The 20018-nt window shown below is 42.3% G+C and overlaps 1 pseudogene across 1 annotated transcript in view; it reads right to left on the bottom strand.

Moving 5' to 3' along the window:
* Positions 1-4861: 4861 nt before the first annotated feature.
* LOC311241461 (gamma-aminobutyric acid receptor subunit beta-3-like) overlaps positions 4862-20018 on the bottom strand; it is a 114768-nt pseudogene continuing 99611 nt past the window's right edge. Inside the window, exons 4-6 of the transcript in view lie at positions 15386-15633; positions 9124-9192; positions 4862-5233 (exon numbers count right to left, since the gene is read on the bottom strand). The product of the transcript in view is annotated as a gamma-aminobutyric acid receptor subunit beta-3-like (transcript). The remainder of the gene's footprint in view (positions 5234-9123; positions 9193-15385; positions 15634-20018) is intronic.

The following is a 20018-nucleotide window of genomic DNA, read 5'->3' as shown; positions in this document are numbered from 1 at the left end:
ATGCGGCGTGATTGGTTACTGCCTGCAGTAGTCTGGAATGTTAAACGGCCACCACACCTACTGCCATTGACACCTTGGTTGGCCGACCCTTGCGTATTGTCACCACCGGGCTGCAGCAGCCCACACACACACATACACAATATTGTAGCCTAGGCTGCCTATAATAATGCGCAGACTGGGGCTGCTGGTTTGGGTCGGCATAGCCTCGCCTGGCCTTACATACCCGCCGCCTATGAGCTTCAGACTTTTATACCCGATGACATCACCAATTTGAGTTTTAGCACTCTAGTTTGTGGATTTGGGAGAGTTGTTCATGTTCACTGATATGTTTGGCCCCGTACATGCAATGTATGAATTCTTAAATTGAGCACAGTTCCCCACAACACTGTATCAGATATTTTAACAAGGAGCCATTGTGTAGCATTCAAGGTTACTTCCAGGTTTGTGGCCAGTCTGTCTGTCCCTACCTAACTCACTCTCACACCGTGCTCATGTTGAACCACGCATGCTCAAAACAATGCAGAACGGCCACTAGGGGGCGATGTTGCTGTGGCCTGGAGAGGCTCCTCCTCTTGTCTAATCATTTAAAGAGCAACTAAACACCACAGATACATCCACTGAGCAACTACCATCTTAATGGTTAAATGCATGCTATTGCTATTGCAATAATGCTATTGGCTGATCTCGGTGCCAGGTGACGTTGTGGGACCCAGTGAATTGACCTCAAGCTGATCTAAAGCTCCGCCCCCTCTCCTCGCTTGACCGAGGAAACCAAAAGAGGGTCAAGAAAAAGCTCAAGGTCAAGGAAAGCAACAGTTGTGATTGGGGGGGTCAAGAAAAAAGGGGGCGGGGCTTGAAATAGGTGATAGGCGACAGATGAGATTGCAATAGCATGCATGTAAACTAGCGAGGGAGGGAGCCCAGGATTACCCTTCCTTTGCCTGCCTCCTGTATAATCTATTAACTCCGGCTTCATCCCTCTGACAAATTCCCATTCCCGCCAATTCAGGCCCCCGTCTCGATCGCTCGGAAAGGTTGAGTCATGTATCAAAGCCTTTATGTTCCCCCAGGAAATTGCTTCAGCATATTAATGTCACATGTTAATGTCCAACATGCCTTGTACAGCAGATGTACAGTACGGAACGGATGACAGAGTAGCGCTAATTTACATCTTTGTCGCACGAGGCGCGACCATAACGATCGCCCCCTGTGTGAATGATATTGGAATGGATCTATTTAGCATAATAATGTCTTAAGAGAGCAAGGCTATTTTCAACATTAAATTATTTATACTTTAGACATTTTTTTGTCCATAGTCAAGCATGCATCACAGATATGAAACAGTCTACCCCCCTCCCCCCCAAACCCCGACCAGTTTCTCTCCCTCTACCTGGATTTACAGTCTCTCTCTCTCACACACACGTGCGCTCCAGTCTCTCCCCATTCACAATAAGAAAAGAGACCAGCGAGCGTCTCTCTGGGCGACGCGACGGGCCGCGTGTTTATGGTACATTCTGATTCAATTGGTAACATGGCCACCGCTCTTCGTCCCGGTCGCGTATAGTTTTTCACCAACCGGTTTCCAGTTCCGCGTTCGGGTTCTGCGATCTGATTGGCCACTGACGTTTCTGGTGCGATCTGATTGGCCACTGACGTTTCTGGTCATGTGACATGTGTGCCCAATCGCGTGACGCGCCCATTTCCGCCTCGAACAGCCTGCAAACTACCTAACGCCTAGTTTATCACTGGTTAAGCTTAGGCGACTCTTTCGAAGTTGGTTAAGGTTAGAGTTTGGAATCAGGGCTGGTGTTCTATCGCCCTGCTCTAAGACAAACTCTAACCTTAACCAACTTCGAAAGAGTGCCTAAGCTTAACCGGTGATAGAAACAGGCGTCACACGATTGGCCACGACCAGAAACGTCAGTGGCCAATCAGATCGCAGAATGCGAACGCGGAACTGGAAACCGGTTGGTAAAAAACTATACGCGTCCCGGTCCTGAAGAATGGGGTTGATATACATTCAGTGTTAGTTCAACGTGTGCTTTATCAGAACGGCTTGCTGGCCGCAGCAGCGGGCTGGGTATCTATCAACCTCGCTTTCTTTCTTTCTTCTGATGGCGTTGTCGTTTCAGGTGTTCGTTTTATGAGGTTTCCAGAAGTCTCCGGCGAGCCTGAATATAATCTTTGTGACGGGTGCTTTGGTGGAGTAAAAAAAAACAAAACACAAAAAAAACGTTTTGTCACTTGCTCAACGAGAGTTTTATTATTATTAAGCGCAACTTTCCGTTCTGGGACCTTCCAGGACCTTCTTTAGGCGTATAAGCATATTGTTATATATACGTTAACCCTTTCACTACCACACTACAGAAGGTTAACCCTTTCACTACCACACTACAAACGGTTAACAGTCGGTAGTGTGGTAGTGAAAGGGTTGACCTTCTGTAGTGTGGTTGTGAAAGGGTTAACCCTTTGTCGTGTGGCAGCGAAAGGGTGAACAGATAATAATCAGAGTATAAATAGCACTGGTTTACTTCCTCTTTGGACGATGGGACGTCGCTCAAATCTCTATGTAAAAGTGCGTCTACTGTTTTCAGTAGCCATTGTGATGTCATCATTACAACGCTCTGTGATCAAACTCTAATCTTGCGTCTCTTAACTCTTAGTAGTACATAACGTCACCGTTTGCCAGTCTAACTTTTGATCGATAAAAGCAATCGATGTTCTGCAAGTCTTGCTGAATTAAATTCCTCTGTAAAAGAATGACCTGGGATATTTGCGATCCCATTATGAGAACCCAATATTTAATTTAAGGCTTTTAAAATAAGTTTTTTGATACCTTAAAAAGAGTGTTTTTTTTTATACCCAGCCCTACCCCAATACCATCGTCTAATTGGGTATGACGTCTTCAGTCACTGCTTCATTTGTTACCACATGAGTGGCTGTTATACATACAGTAGATAAGAGAGCACGCAGAGCAAATCCACAGTACGGAATTCGGAATGGAACGGTGTATTTTGTGTGTTACAGGTCATTATGTACTAACGATGTTGCAAACGTTCAAAAAGTTAACAAAATTCTCTATGATGATGCTTAACCTTTGTGGTAGTGAAAGCGTTAACCCTTTGTCGTTGTGTTAGTGAAAGGGTAAACCTTCTGTAGTGTGGTAGTGAAAGCGTTAACCTTCTGTAGTGTGGTGGTGAAAGCGTTAATCATTTGTCGTGTGGTAAGTGAAAGGGTTAACATGTACTCTTGATCATTGTGTTTCCATTCATGTCTTCTCCTTTAAAATTTTGTTTGCACTAAATAACACTGACAATTCAAAAGTCCGTAGTCAGTATGACAATCACAAAATGCTGACATTTTTCATTTTTGGTTGTACACACTGTATATATATATACGTATATATAGGCTACTATATATACACATATGTACTTATGTACAAGCAATAATCGTCGTCCCTCGGAACATTTACATAACCTTCGTGACACATACATGTTGTAGGCTCCGGAACCTATCTCGCTTTATGATACGCTAGTGAGTGTACAGATACTGGATAAAAGGGAACAAAGTTAATAGCGCAAGAAAGTCACAGAATACAAAAATATTAGAAGATCCAACGGACAGAGTTGCTGTATTGCCCACAAGGCCCTTGGCAGTTGTCTTGATAAAAGGAAATTAAGACGTCTTTTTTTGTGGAGAATTTGATAAATTTGATAGAGTGCAATTCTGTCGTGCCGCGCGGTGAGACGCGTCGTTTGCGAGAAGGTAAAAGAGGAGCGAGACATGGCAGTTTCCTTGACGTAGGTGATTTGTGCTTATTTTGTGTGTTTGATCTTTTGATCCTTGATATGATATTTCACTGACACGTTGTCTTCGAAAGAGACCCTCAAATATAGCAAAACTTCAGAACCTGAGTCGGAATCGTCCTGAAACAAGGAGAATGTCCTCTACTTTTTTTTTTCGTTTTAAATAAACGGATCGGATAAAGATGTTTCCCAGATCGATACGAGATAAGCTGTATTCAATACATTACAAATATAATATCAATACTATACATAAGAAACACATATCAACAGAATCATCTCACTGTAAAAGGTTTTTATCTGTACTTTGAAAATGTCACTTTACCCAAGGCAGGAAGAAATAATATATATATTTAAATTATATATCTATAATACTGTATATGGCTGATCATTACGTGCATTAATTCTGCATAGGGTTCATTTCAAACATACATTAGTTTGTTTTGTAGATTCATGTACTTACTGCACTCATCCCGACCCCCCCCCCCACTTGTTACTGTACATGTTCTATGAAACAACTGGGTTTTATTTCCCCTCGTTTATTTTTTTTTCTCCGCATGTGGTGGTGTATTATTTGTACGATTCAAAGGAAACGTTTGTGCTGTGTTTTTCGTGTCTACCGCTGTCGCTTTTTGCAGATCATGTACTTAGTTTAGTTTCGAGCGCTGGTTGCTGCATCGTCCTATTTACAAAACCACAGAGAGCAACGAGTCCCAATTACACAGTTCTGAAGAAAAAAAGTTCAGAGCTCGATACGAAGGAGACTGCAAATATATACTGTATATATATAAAAAGAAGAATTTCCCCGATAAGGAGGTTGGTCCAAGCATTCGTAAGTCTTTCTCAGTCTCAGTTTTTGTTCCTGTGTTACATTATTTCATCAGTCTTTACATTTTCTCCACAGATTCCCATTACGTGAAAAATTAAATTAAGAAAGAAATAAAAGAAAAAAAACAATCAAACAACAAACACCAAAACAACCCCCCCCCCCCCCCCCCCCCCCGCCACCCCTCAAACAAACAAAAAAAATAATAAAAAAATAAACAACAGTCCACCACTCAGACGTAGTAGAGCCAGTACACGAGGTTGAACAGCGAGAAGACGGACGGGAAGATGACCCGCGACCACCGGTCGATGGCGTTCACGTCCGTCAGGTCGGGGATCTTGATCCTGAGCTGTGACGACCGCCGGCGCAGGCGGCTGCGCTTCAGCTGGGCGGCGCGGTCCAGCGAGTTGCGGCTGGCCGAGCGTGGGCCCACGCCGCCGCTCTGCTTGCGGTACTGGATGTGCGAGGAGGCGGTGCTGTCCAGCTGCACCATGGACTGAGAGTTCCGCATGTCTGCCAGGCTTGTGGTGATCTCATTGCCCGCCACCTCGTTGTGGACCTCCAGGGTCGTCATTAGGATGTTGCCGTGGCCGTGGGCCTCCGCCTGTAGAGAGAGGGGGGCGGGGGGAGGGAGGGCGAGACGGGGGAGGAAGGGAGGGCGGGACGGGGGAGGGAGGGCAGGACGGGGGAGGGAGGGAGAGCGGGACAGGGGAGGGAAGGAGGGCGGGACAGGGGAGGGAGGGCAGGACGGGGGAGGGAGGGAGAGCGGGACAGGGGAGGGAAGGAGGGCGGGACAGGGGAGGGAAGGAGGGCGGGACAGGGGAGGGAAGGAGGGCGGGACAGGGGAGGGAGGGAAGGGGGTAGGGAGCGCGGCATGGGGGAGGCAGGGCGGGGTGGGGGAGGGAGGGGAATGAGAGAGCTGGTTAATGTCGGTGTGAACACGAGTGGAGCATGAGTGGAGTGGGGTGTGAAAGATACTTCCTTGAGCTTCACATGGTCTGTAAATTATGAGACTGAGTCAGGATTCGTCTGGTACAGAACTCATGGGCTCATATACGTTGGACTACAGGGTTGGGATCAGTTCACTTGATTCAATTCAATTCAGTCGATTCAAAATTCAAACATAAATCGACGCTTACTTGTTGACGACGGGACAATATTGTTCTCATCCACTGGTCAATAGGTTTAGATAATACATGCCTTTTCATGCCAAACTATTTTCCAGTATTTGAATCCACTTCCTGAATTCATTGTTTTGAAAGTCAATCGTTCCCAACCCTGCAGGACTAAGGTGCCTGCTTGGACCCAAAGGAATTCTGGTCCAAGTGCTACTCCCAGGGTCACCAAACTAGTCATCTGGACTTGAATAATTTAAAGACCTTGGAGCTTAATATGAATGTCCTTCAGTACACCTAAAATGGCCACCGTAGAATGCTTTTCTGTGGGAGTGGATAAGCACTGTTTCTTGTATCGAGAGTATGTGGAATTCAGTTGGAACGTTCAAAACACTTGAATATTCGCTGCAATTATGATTTTGACGTGGTGACAAATCAGCATCCTGAGTCTCGCACCCCCAAAAACAACACTTATTTTACACATGTTAAAGCATTCTATGGTGACCATGTCATGAGTACCAGACAAAACTACCATTCATGAATATTGTTTTGAGTAGGGATATAGTAAGTGTTCAACCTCTCAGGTTCTATGGTTACTTTGACCCAGTCAAGGTACCCAAAGACGGGACCAATACAGTACAACTACTAGGATTACATGTGGTACATTGTATTCAGAGAGTAGGCAGTTTTGTGTGGGATGTAAATGAACAAGTTCCCAAGTTCCAAAGTTCAAAATAACTTGAACTGCTTGATTTGTGTTGGTATAAGTGTTTTTTCTGCGCCAAAATCACTAATGGCAGTGAATCATTTTAATTTAGCGACTTTGATTAGTGTGTGCAGTAGATGTGGCGTTCGTCTGAGGATGATGAAATACTGAGGGGCGCTGAATAATGACAGTTCAGTTCCCCTGTAGCACCACGACTGCTTTAGGACTGCTGCTGCTGCTCAAATAGACCACTGCAACACTTCCGGTATTCTGACATCATGGGAGAGAGAGCGGCGGGAGAAAATGAATGAATGTGGATGAGAGCCTTGACATTAAGTGTTTGTAGCTACGGCCAGGGATGCAGTCGTAATATCAGAACTGCCTGGACGCCACGTGCACGCGCGTGCGCATACATGTTCCCTCGCGGTCGCACAGAACAGATGATTATTATGCATAAATAGAAGGAAACATGTTTGTATAGGAAATTACTAGTTTTAGTTTAGTTTTTGTAAATATTGCCTTGAAATAGAGAAGCTGAAAAAGGTAGCAGGATGTATGTAGCCTTCAATATATAAAGAAATTATATTGTCAACAGATATGGTTGAAAAACAAACAATGTTTTAAATGTAATTGTAGATACAATATTGTAGTTACAATTTCTTTAATTGAATTAACTTAAATTAGACAAGTAAATACAAACTAAATTAACAATGTAACTTACAGTTTATAGAAGGACAGTTTCCTTCTGAAGCACAACTTAATGCCTCATCCTTCCAGTCGGGACCATTTGTCACATAGTGAGAGTTCCACAGATCAAGCAAACCCCGACAGGGCTTGTATTTTGGTTTTGCACTTCTCTTTCTTTGTTATGTTAGTATTGGTATCCTATTATTATGCAAAGTCTAGGTGATAGATAAGTGCCGGGTAGTGTAATTGAAGACACCTGACGACCTGCGCTATTGTTATAAGACGGTGGGTACGCACATGAGTGGACCGCATTTTTGTGTGCGCGCGCGTGCACATCCGTGCGCGACTGTGCGTACACATCCGTGCGCGACTGTGTGTACTTCTGCTCAGAAAAACTGCTAGGACGGCGTGGTATCCCGTGGGACCACCACTGCATCACTGGCTACGGCTGTGGGGGTGCTGGAGACATGATCCACTAGACTTTTTTATACACCTGAGTCTCCTGAACGCGGAGACACCAATCCCAGCTTTCTCGGCCGAGCTATAGTCACTTTTTCAGACCTACTCCCCAACTCTGCAGATTGCCCACGGAGTCTCTCTGGATTGTCCAGAGATCTAGGTTTATCAATCTGCGCATGCGGAGTTCGGGAGTAGGTGCAGAAAAGTGACTATAGCTCGGCCGAGAAAGTGCCGATCGACTTGGGATTGGTCCCTCCGTGTTCAGGAGACTCAGACGTATAAAAGTCCATTGGATCACCCCAACAGCCGTAGCTACAACCACTTCATTTCAAGGCTCTCATCCACATTCATTCATTTTCTCCCCCCGCTCTCTCTCCCATGAGCTCAATATATCGCAGAAGTGCAGTGGTCTATAGCTGATTATACTGTATACTGAATACATTGTGTGCATCCAGTTTCTCTTTCCACTGAAACCATTACAAGCAGGACCATGGGACTGTTTAATCCAGTCGCACAGTAGATCCAGCATTCGCTCACGACGACGTCCGTAGTAAAAAGACATGATGTACAACAGCAATCATTTGTACAGAGGCAGCCGTCGCTAAGTTTGAATCAGTGAATTGCTACTGAATTGCGGCAGAAATTGTGTGTTTCAATTATGGCCAATAGGTTCTACTTTATAATATCTAGAGAATAATCTGGTTACAGCAGCCACAGCAGCAGTACTAATACAGGATAGAAGCAATAAAGGTGCTATAGATTTATGAATTTATCATTTTAAAAACTTTGGCAGGTCCAAAATGAATCCTGTTGTTTCCATAATGTGTGCATGTATCCCGCTCCCTACTTCCCATTTCCCCCACGTGGAAAGCACCTGATTTGATGAACGTGCTGCTAGTTGGGACATGCTGACATGCTGGTGCTCTAATCGTGAGCCATCTAGTGGCTCAATGTTATCTATAGCACCATCTAGTGGCTCAATGTTATCTATAGCGCCTTTAATGGGATACTTTTACAATGGCTATGTTTACACTTTGGATCAGACACGTTCTGGTATGGGCCTATTACTAGAACAAAGCTTTGTAATGCCTTGTTTTTGGGGGTGGGGGCGGGGGTGGGCTCTGTAAAATATTGCGGCAAACATAGTGCTGGCAAAGACCATGTGTTCTGAGTGAGACCTGAAAGCAGGGAAAACAACATTGTATCCACAAAACAGCAATTCCAGAACATACACAGAGGATCATGTGAGGTAGTAGGTTGCATGCTTGCATTCAACATAGAGACACAAGACACAAAAGGATTCAACCGCAATGACGATATGGCAAGACCAAAAAAGTTGAATCGGAATATTCCCCCAGATTCATGGCGATGTTTATGGAAAATGTCTGTGTCATCATTTCATTCCATGGAAAAATGAACTTTATGGCAAAAACAAAGGAAGATAAAAACGCCATGTCAGCTGATGGCAACAGAAAGGTTGACGTAGAAGGATATAGAGGATGTCCCACTGAGTCAGTAGAAACTCACCGAGCGTGAGTGGCGAAGACCTTTTACCTGATTGGACCGTTTTAGTGACGCGGTCCTACTACCTGCCTCCTGAAAACGAAAATATTCAGCCACACTTCAAATCATACAGTAGAGAAAGGATTTATTTTCTTATGTACTTTAAACCTGTGAACTTTGACACTTCTATAGAACACCTGGTACAGAAAACAGCAAAAGTATTGGACCAGTGAGCTTTTCTGTTCACTCTTATTCTCTACAGGCCCTTCTCGCAGTGGCCATTTTGACATTGTCAACTTCCTCCTATAAAAGAAGGAGGGGTCATCACGTCAGAATACCAGCGTTCTATGCTCTGCTTGGTGCCAGACTTTGGTGCTAGTTGAAGCCTGTATTAAAATTAAAAAATTTATACCAGCTATCTGATGAAATATACATGGACCACTACAGTATATCAAACGTTAGCTAGTTAACAATGCAAAAGCATGCAGATGATTTTGACATCCGAGGTAATAACTTGTTTAAATGACGGGTCATAAACGAGGAGACGGCTGATCCCATTCAACTCAATGTCGGCCGAACTGAACGTTTCCACCCTTGGCACCGATGTGTGTTCACACGCTACACAGTGACGTGATGACCCTTCCTTCTTTTATAGTTTCCTTGATGCAGGGTAAACATAGGTGTAGTTAATCACACGCATTAGGGTTCCGTTCCACTGAGTTTTCAGTGAGACACCATGGGCCCCTTTGGTTGACGGGTAGAGGGAAACCCGCAGGTTCAAATCCCGGTGTGGAAGGAAGATGATAATAATAATAATAATAATAATAATAATAATAATAATAATAATAATAATAATAATAATAATAATAATAATAATAATAATAATAATAATAATAATAATAATAATAATAATAATAATAATAATAATAATAATAATAATAATAATAATAATAATAATAATAATAATAATAATAATAGTCATAATCATAATCATAATAATAATAATAATAATAATAATAATAATAATAATAATAATAATAATAATAATAATAATAATAATAATAATAATAATAATAATAATAATAATAATAATAATAATAATAATAATAATAATTCATTACATTTATATAGCGCTTTTCTAGACACTCAAAGTGCTTCCCACAATCTAGGGTGGAAATTGCCTCCTTCACCGCCACTGGTAGCACACAGTTACACAGGCTCAATGGCTGCCATACACTGGCACCAGGCACACATCACACTACACAATGGCTGAACGGCTCAGGGGACAGGGATATATATCAGCCAATTAAGGGGAAGGGATGATTAGGTGGCCTTGATGTCAGAGACCTGATTGGGAATTTGGCCAGGAACGTCATCATGTCATCATGTACTCACTGACCCAATACTTTTGTCACTGACTCGAGATACAGGCACCAAGTAAACACAACACCACTACAATAGGTTACACTTGCTCCCCTGCTAACACACTTCTGAGCAGAACCAGCATCTGTAAATCATGACAAGGTTGATCCACGATTTTAGAAAATAAACAACTCATAAACGGGCCAGAGACTAATGGGGCCAGTACTCTACGGGACCAGAATGACAGCTTGGTCCAAACATTCTGGTCCCAGGTTTTGCCCAATAGTCGCTTATAGTCTGTAGTATTGTTGAGGAATCTTGATTGTCTATACATTAATAATTTATAGGCCTTGAGCAAAGCCAGCCCTCTTCCACAAACAGTTGTAAACATTGTAGCAATAAAATCAACGTTGTAAACATTGCAATAACAAAAAACCTTTCAAATGTAGTTGTGGTCTCTAAGCAGTTTTAATATTAGCATCCTGTTGGGAAGGAGAGATAAACTCCACACTCTGTATCACCATCATGGGACTCATTGCCCCTGGTAGCAGAGGGCTCTGAGGTTAGGAGCCGGTACTGTAGAAAGATAACGGCCCCATAATGCTTTTGGGGAAAGGATCCCCAGCATCCATCCATCCATCCATCCATTCATACATCCATCTATCCATACAACCATACATTCATACATACGTTACATACATACATACATCCATACATCCATCCATCCATCCATCCATCCATCCATCCATCCATCCATCCATCCATCCATCCATCCATCCATCCATCCATCCATCCATACATTCATCCATCCATCCATCCATACATCCATACATTCATCCATCCATCCATCCATCCATCCATACATTCATTCATCCATCCATCCATCCATCCATCCATCCATCCATCCATCCATCCATACATTCATACATCCATCTATCCATCCATCCATCCATCCATACATTCATACATAAGTTACATACATACATACATACATACATACATACATACATACATACATACATACATACATACATACATACATACATACATACATACATACATACATACATACATACATACATCCATACATCCATACATCCATCCATCCATCCATCCATCCATTCATCCATCCATCCATCCATCCATCCATACATTCATCCATCCATCCATCCATCTATCCATCCATCCATACATTCATCCATCCATCCATCCATCCATCCATCCATCAATACATCCATCCATACATACATACATCCATACATACATACATACATCCATCCATCCATACATACATACATACATACATACATACATACATACATACATACATACATACATACATACATACATACATACATACATACATACATACATACATACATACATACATACATACATACATACATACATACATACATACATACATACATACATACATACATACATACATACACACATCAATACTTCCATACATCCATCCATCCATACATCCATCCATCCTGTACATACATTCATATTGTACATACATAAATACAACACATACATACATTTATACATACATTCATCTATCCATACATACATATTTTATTCTCTTATTCATCTTTATTCTATTTTGATCCTATTTTATAAATTTGTATCATATAATATTATTGTTGCTGCTGCTGCAAGGTGGAGAGAGCAAAACTAAACAATTTCACTCTCTGTGCAGTAAAACTGTTCTGTTCTGAGACAATACAAGATTGTGATTCTGATTGTGATTGATGGGCCGCCAGCCCAGCAGCCCTACACAGTGCAACCAAAACACAAGTGTATACAAAATAAAAAAAACAGTAGCAACACCCACTCAAAAGCAAAGGCAAACTATATGAGAATTTGGAATCCTATGATACTAGACTATGATATCCTATGATATACTGTATGATATGGTCATCATGTGAAATGGAAGATATACATATCAAACATCAACGACAATAAGGTCGACTTGCTCATCAAGGATTGATTAGTGTGCACCATCCATCCATCCACCCATCCATCCACCAACAACTTGAAACCTTAAAATGGCTCTATTCATATTTTTCATGTAAGTATCCCATTGTAGTCCTGTCATACTGAGTCAATAGCATTTGCATTGGCATGGTGCTACTGTTTTAACATTGGTTAAAAATAGCAGTTGATCTAAACCCAAATGCTGCAAGTTTGTTCCTTTGCTTCATATAGTACACGTTCCAAAGATTGGCTCACACTTAAAGCACCAGGAGTTTGTACTGAATGAGGGTAATCTGCTTTCACCTGACACGTGGAACATCATGCAACAAATTCTAAAACAGTTTAAATCCTTAATCACCAACCATTCCACCATATTCTGCATTTGTTTTAATTAGTTGTATTAACTTAACTATATTAGATTACAGTACAGGTCATTGTATATTGATTGTATTTATCATGTATTTATTATTGTGTTTGTACGCTCAACATCATTGGAAATGAGGGCTTGCCCTCAATGGAGGTTAGAGCTGAAATGAATATTCACCCTTTGATAAGGAATTGAAAAACACAGGACAGAGGACATTAGCCGACGGGGGGTAAAAAAGAGACTTTAGGCAGCGTGTCATTCAACCAGTGTTGGAGTACTCAAGACTGATTTTCAGGACTCGTGACTCGACTCTTGAGCACTGATGACTCGGACTTGGACTTGCACTCGAGAATTGACTGCATTCGGACTCGGAAGGTGCAGAGGACTCTGACTTGTTAATTGATAAATGCAGTTATTTATATATTTTTTGTAATAGGCCCTAATCATTTGGCATAAGATATTGATGGCTATATTAATACCGTAACATTATTTAATTTCGGTGGTGACCGCTGTGTCATTTATGTTTATTGTAGGCGTAGTGTAGATGTCTGGACTCGGACTAGGCCTAATGGGGACTCAACTCGGACTCTTCTTTGGTGACTCTATTTCTCGCCAGCTTCAGTGGAAACAGCGCGTCCACAACAGCAGTGAGAGCTGACCGTGTGGCGTGTTTGCAGCGTTCATAGTGCAGCGCGCTAGAAGTGACACGTTTCAGCTTTTAGCAAAAGAGCGCCATTACCAGAGCGTTCCCTAAACCAGTGGTTCCCAAAGTCGGGGTCGCGACCCAAAGGTGGGCCGTGAGCAGCCACAGGAGGGCCGCAAGATGATTTCCAAAAAAAGTTAAAAAAAAAAAAAAAAAAAAAATTGTCAGGCCACTGAACTTAGAAGCAGGCCAGGACAGTGTTTCTAGTTGTATTCTAAAATTCTATTCTATTGTATTCTAAAATGTGACTATATGGTTTTATATTAACTTAATAAATAAACTAAAACTAAAAATCTAATTATTTCAACGAACATTTCAAACTAAATAACAGATTATGCACATAAAACGCTGAAAACAACCGAAGCAACAATAGTATTTTAATGAGGCTATTATTATTATCATTATTACTTTGCAACAAGTTAGCCCTTTCATAAATAGCACATATAAATGAATAACTACCTTGAACTAACTTAATAGGATTGAAGTGATATTTGGCTTAAAAAATCGGTCGCCTGGCAAAAAAAATTATAAAAAAAGCCTGACGATGTGCATTGGGCCGCGGCTCTCTGACGCCTTATTTTCTGGGCCCCGGCCTGAAAAGTTTGGGAACCCCTGAACAATGGTATAGGGGCGCAGCGCCACTATGACAACGTGCCAGCACCACCATGTGTTTTTTGCAGTGAAAGCTTGGGGCCTTATACACTGTACTTAAATAAATAACTTATTTGGAACTTTTGTTAGCTATTGTATTGAAATTATGTTTTTAAGTTGCGGGAAATTACAGCAAATGGCTTTCTTTATTGACATTTCGTTTGCCTCCCGCATGCCCCCCTACGGACCACCCATAGTTGAGACTCAGCACCAACTTGTTTGAAAATTCTGGGGAAAGCCCTATTACTTTTCCTTATAGCAACAACAACATCCACGACCATCTGTTTAGCGCTGCCAGCTCATACAGAGGTCTCTGGTCGACACGCAGCCTCAAGCTGTGATAACATTGGAAGCCTTTTTGAATGTGCCTGCTCCTTTTCTCTATTGTTTTTAACGGTTGGCGACAGGCACACGTCTCACGTTTTATTATTTTTTTACTTTACCCACGGAGCGCATCAACGTCAATGTCACCTTCTTGTCGACAAATAAACCGAGGGGAGGGATTACGAATCGGAGGTATCTGAAGAGAAATCGACGTCAAAACAAACCAATAGATAATGGAGAAGCAAATTTGGGCGGTTTCCGACTGGTGAGTGACATACTAACCTCGTTCCCAGTTTTATCTCCGTGAGATAAAGCCTGGTAAAGAACTACTGCCAAAAGTGTCTATGGGGTAGAATTTCCGGTTTATGTACTTCCCATGGAAGCTGCCTGAGAATGGACCAAACTTTTCCAGAATCCTGTCGGCAAACAAGCTAGAACGTCCCGGTCATGTAGTAAATTCTTCAGGCAAAGCCGTTGCAGTGGCTTAAATGAGGAAATATTGTGCAGCTCACACGTTTCTATAATTGTTTTGTCGAAACCGGAACGCCTGTAGCCTGTACTTACTGTACTTCTGTTTAGACACTTTAGGAGGCTTGTCCATCTTGTCCAGCCTAGCGACATACCATTAATATCAACGCTAACGGTAGTCATTTATATAACTCATGTACGTTAGCTGAGGTAGCAAAGGTAATCAGTGGTATCGCTTGTTGTTGCGCCCTGTGCACTTTCGATTCTCTGTGTACACCGCCACGTTTGAGTGCAAGAAACAGGTGTCCAATAGGATCACAGCCTTAGTTCACTGCTGTGATACTATCTCACAATGCTCAATGCTGCCACAAAGCTATTGACTCTCAGTGAAATGTTAAGTTCCAACACAGGGCTTCCCAGCTTACCCTCGCCTGGTCGTACTTGGCCGCCCTCTCATTGTTGACCTTCTCCGCCTTCTCTGCAAGCTTCTTCTGCATCTGCGGGCCTCTCCCGAAGAAGATGTAGTTAACGAAGGCGTACTCCAGCAGGGCGAGGAAGACCATGACGAAGCAGCCCATCAGGTACATGTCGATGGCCTTGACATAGGGGATCTTGGGGAGTGTCTCCCTCAGGTGGGTGTTGATGGTGGTCATGGTGAGCACCGTGGTGATACCTGGATGAAGAGAGGGAATCTCCGTCGTCGTCATCATCATCATCATCATCATCATCATCATCATCATCATCATCATCATCATCATCATCATCATCAACATCATCATCATCATTATGGTAGCAGTAGTGGTAGTAGTAGTAATAGTAGTGTTAGTAGTGGTGGTGGTAGTAGTAGAATAAAGAATCAAGAATCAAGAGGTTTATTTGTCACATACATACCAGGGCATACAGTGAAATGCGGGTGGTCTTGCCCGCATTGATTTTGCAAAATACAATAATAAAATAGAATAAAATAGGCATCGAAAAAGTAAAATAGATAAGACACAAGATATGCATGGTAAAAAAAGACATGCTAGGTTCCTGAGAAACTGGTTCTTATATACACTACTATGCAATATACAATTTAAAATGTTAACTCTTACTGTATCTCAACTATACAGTACCTCCTTCTTTTAAAGTGTTTCTAAAGATTACATTTTTTAAAGTGACATTTTGTTTAAAGTGTTTTTTTTTTTACCGGTTGCCGCATGAGTGGTGTGTATGTGTGTGTCTGTGTGTGCTCATGTGTATTTGTGAGTGTTTAGTGTTCAGTGTTTTGATGGCCTGGGGGAAGAAGCTGAGTCGGAGTCTCTCTGTTCTTGCAGCGTGTGACCGTAGGCGCTTGCCTGACCGCAGCAGCTTAAACAGGCTGTTGTTGGGGTGGTGAGGGTCTTTCATAATTCTGCAGGCTCTGGATTTGCACCTCCTGTTATATAAGTCCTGCAGGGGTGGTAGTGCAATACCCGTAGTACGCTCAGCTGAGCGCACCACTCTCTGGAGTGCCTTCCTGTCCTGTGCCGTGCTGTCTCCAAACCAGGCAGTGATGTTTCCAGTCAGAATGCTCTCTACAGCCCCGGAGTAGAAGGAGTAGAGTATCTTCCCCGATACTCTGAACTTCCTTAGCTGTCTCAGGTAATAGAGGCGCTGTTTCGCCTTTTTCACCACAGAATTTATGTGTGTAGACCATGTCAGGTCGTCTGTGATGTGGACTCCCAGGAACTTGAAACTGCTCACCCTGTCCACGATAGCCCCGTTTATCCACAACGGCGTGTGTGTCCCCTGCTGTATTCTCCTAAAATCCACAATCAGCTCTTTGGTTTTACCAATGTTCAGGAGTAGGCTGTTGTCCCGGCACCAGTGTGCCAGTTCATCAACCTCCTCCCGATAGGCCTTCTCGTCGTTGTTAGAGATCAGCCCCACCACCACCGTGTCGTATAGTAGTAGTAGTAGTAGTAGTAGTAGTAGTAGTAGTAGTAGTAGTAGTAGTAGTAGTAGTAGTAGTAGTAGTAGTAGTAGTAGTGTTAGTAGTGGTGGTAGTAGTAGTATAGTGGTGGTAGTAGTAGTAGTAGTAGTAGTAGTAGTAGTAGTAGTAGTAGTAGTAGTAGTAGTAGTAGTAGTAGTAGTAGTAGTACTACTACTACTACTACTACTACTAGTCATAGTATTAGTATTATTATTATAATCAATATTAGTATTTATGATTGGGTGTATTTAGGAATACATTTCTTCACATATCTCTGAGACACACGTCTATGGATCTATTTCTCCAGATGAGTCAAAGTGCAGGGTCAGCCATTTGTGGCTCCCCTTGAGCGGGTTGAGGGGTTCAGTGCCTTTCTCAAAGACACTTTGACAGGGACGGGCTCATTGGATGTCAAAGGAGGGATAGATAAAGAGAGTGGCGACTGGGTTCAAACGCAAAGCATGACTGTTGTATCCTCCGTATGCTCTGTCACACTTAAATCCGTTGCTCATAAGGACAACATGTATCACCATTTAGACAACAGACATTTAGATGATAAAATTGCAGGTTTAAAATCCACGTTTTTTTTTTATTATTATTATGTTTTATGTGGCTAAATAAAGGTAGAAAGGAAAGAAAGAGACTTTTTTTTTCTAAGGCTCCCTTCCTCTCCTGAGCTAGAATGTTTTATTTTTGTAATATTTGATGACAAAATGTGCTTAATTAGTTCATCTCCAAACAGTCTCCAAAACACTGAAACGGTCGTCTCATGGCGTCTGTCCGTCCTAAAGAGCCATTCCGCCATTCGCTCACAACGCACGCTAACGCATTGCCAGTGAGTCGTGTTACAAGACACAAAAAAGACTTCTCATCAGCCGTCTCTGCCGGGTTTCCATAGAAACAAGGATTTCTTCAAAGCAAACATCCCTTTCTTGCTCCTTCTCTCTGCTTATTTCTTTCTGTTGTTTAACGAGAAGACCCTGACCCCCTTCGCAAAAGGCACGGCGTGTTTGCTCGGAGATTGCCTGGTATGTGTGCAGCACAAATCCGTTCATGTGGGAAGGAGAGGAAGCAGAGGAGGAAGATGTGAATATTGTCTGTTGATTTTAGTCTGTTTGTGCGAGAGCGAGAGAGAGAGAGAGAGAGAGAGAGAGAGAGAGAGAGAGAGAGAGAGAGAGAGAGAGAGAGAGAGAGAGAGAGAAAACATGTATTGTCCGTGTAGAAGAGGATCTTTTGTGTGAGGGAGAGCGAAGAGTCGTGTCCATCTGTGTGCGTAACCCCTGCATCGCTGCTGCCTTTTAAAGGCCCGGTCTTTGATCCAAACGTACACAAAATGGGCAGCCCCACCACCAAATGTATAAAGAAAACGCACACATAAACACACAAAAAACACGTTGATCGACTGGGACTAACAAAAAGGTGAGGTTTTTAATAATTGTATATACTGTATTATGCAATGGCATGCAAATATCTTGATTCTGATTGGCTGAAACAGTCAAGTTAGCCGTTGTTATATCGTATAACACACTCCATGTGACCCCAGATCCCTCCCACAACCGAATAACTTTTTTTAAATTTTTTACTTAAAGGAACACGCCAACATTTTGGGAAATTAGCTTACCGTCTTCTCCAGAGAGAGACAAGAAGATACCAGTTTCCTCTGTGCATTCAGTAGAAAGCTATCTGGCTGCATGTTAGCCTAGCTTAGCACAATGACTGGAAGCGGACATGACCGGTTTGCCTTCGGGAGAGGTGTTAGTTGGACAATGCCTAGGCTAACCGGCACTGTCCGTTTCCATTCATTGTGCTAAGCTTCCTTCCTTTAACACTATCAGTGCCACTTGTTAACATGGTAAAGCATGGTTGAATGCCACCACCCACTTCAATGATAGCGTTGTGAACGCATAATCTCTGTCTTAAATTATGGCTATGTGTCTAATCTGCCCGTCGTTTATCAATGACTTGTTTGCAGTCAACATTGTCGAGACCGTTGGTACCGTTTTATACCATTTTGAAAAGCCCTCGTTTTTCAGGAAAATATATAGATTCCGTGATAAACGCCCTTTACTGGAATATTCTGGCATACACAAAAAACATTGTAATTTTTCGGCCTATTTATGAATCGTTTTCAAATAAATTCTAGATTATCGATAGTCTATGTGTACTTATGCACGCTATAGAAGCGATCTGAAAAAAATATTCTCTCATTTCCTGATCAGCGAGCACACACAGACACACACATGGGGCACACGCTGATATATAGGTCAAAACAGATCCGATTACCCCAAGACTGGTCAAATAAATTGCTTACCTCAGATCAGATGTTATCCAAAAAGATTATTCCATTTCCTGATCGCCATTCCAAATATCGATCGCGTTTATTGATTCAGCGTTGGGTACTGTAAATATATATTCCACACGTTTTCCGGGCCGGCGATCAACTTGGGTCTCTTCAGATGCCTCGCCGGAGAAGTAACATGAGGAGGCTGGACCACCCGTCCCCCCCCCCTCCCATCAGTCTAAACCAGGGGTGGCCAACCAGTCAGAGACTAAGAGCCAAAAAAAAATTACTGTGGTACCACAAAGAGCCACACCAGCGTTTCTCAACCTTTTTTTTCAGTCACGGCACCCTTCATGTGTTTATAGGTCTCACCCTCTGGCCTCTGAAGTTGCTAATGTCTTTTTTATTTGGGCCTCACAGGGTTAAAAGTACCCTGTGAGACCCACGGTTGCAAAATTACAAAATCACTTTTAGCCATTTAAAAAAATAATGTTTATTTAAAAAATGTTAAAGGGGAACTATTAACTATTATACTACTATTTACTATTTCTTTCACTATTTGGGCACTTTTACACAATTCCTGTGAGTCTATGGAACACCTAGGTTTTTTTTCCAAAAAAATGCATTGTTTTGTATTTCTAATCAAGTACTAAAAACCGCATTTTTCTACCTCAAGATCTTAAGCCGTTTTGAGGCTGGGCTCCAACCACTGTGTGGCCTGGTGCCAACTGCCACATTATTATGCAGCTGAGAAATCTCTGACATCACAGATATGCACATTTTCAGATGATTCAGTTCAGTGAGGGTGAATATTGTGAGAGGA

This window comes from Notolepis coatsorum (genome assembly GCF_963971535.1).
Source record: "Notolepis coatsorum genome assembly, chromosome: 1".
Classification (NCBI taxonomy): domain Eukaryota; kingdom Metazoa; phylum Chordata; class Actinopteri; order Aulopiformes; family Paralepididae; genus Notolepis; species Notolepis coatsorum.
The sequence above is the reverse complement of the archived record's forward strand: the minus strand, read 5'-3'. Positions and strand labels throughout refer to the sequence as shown.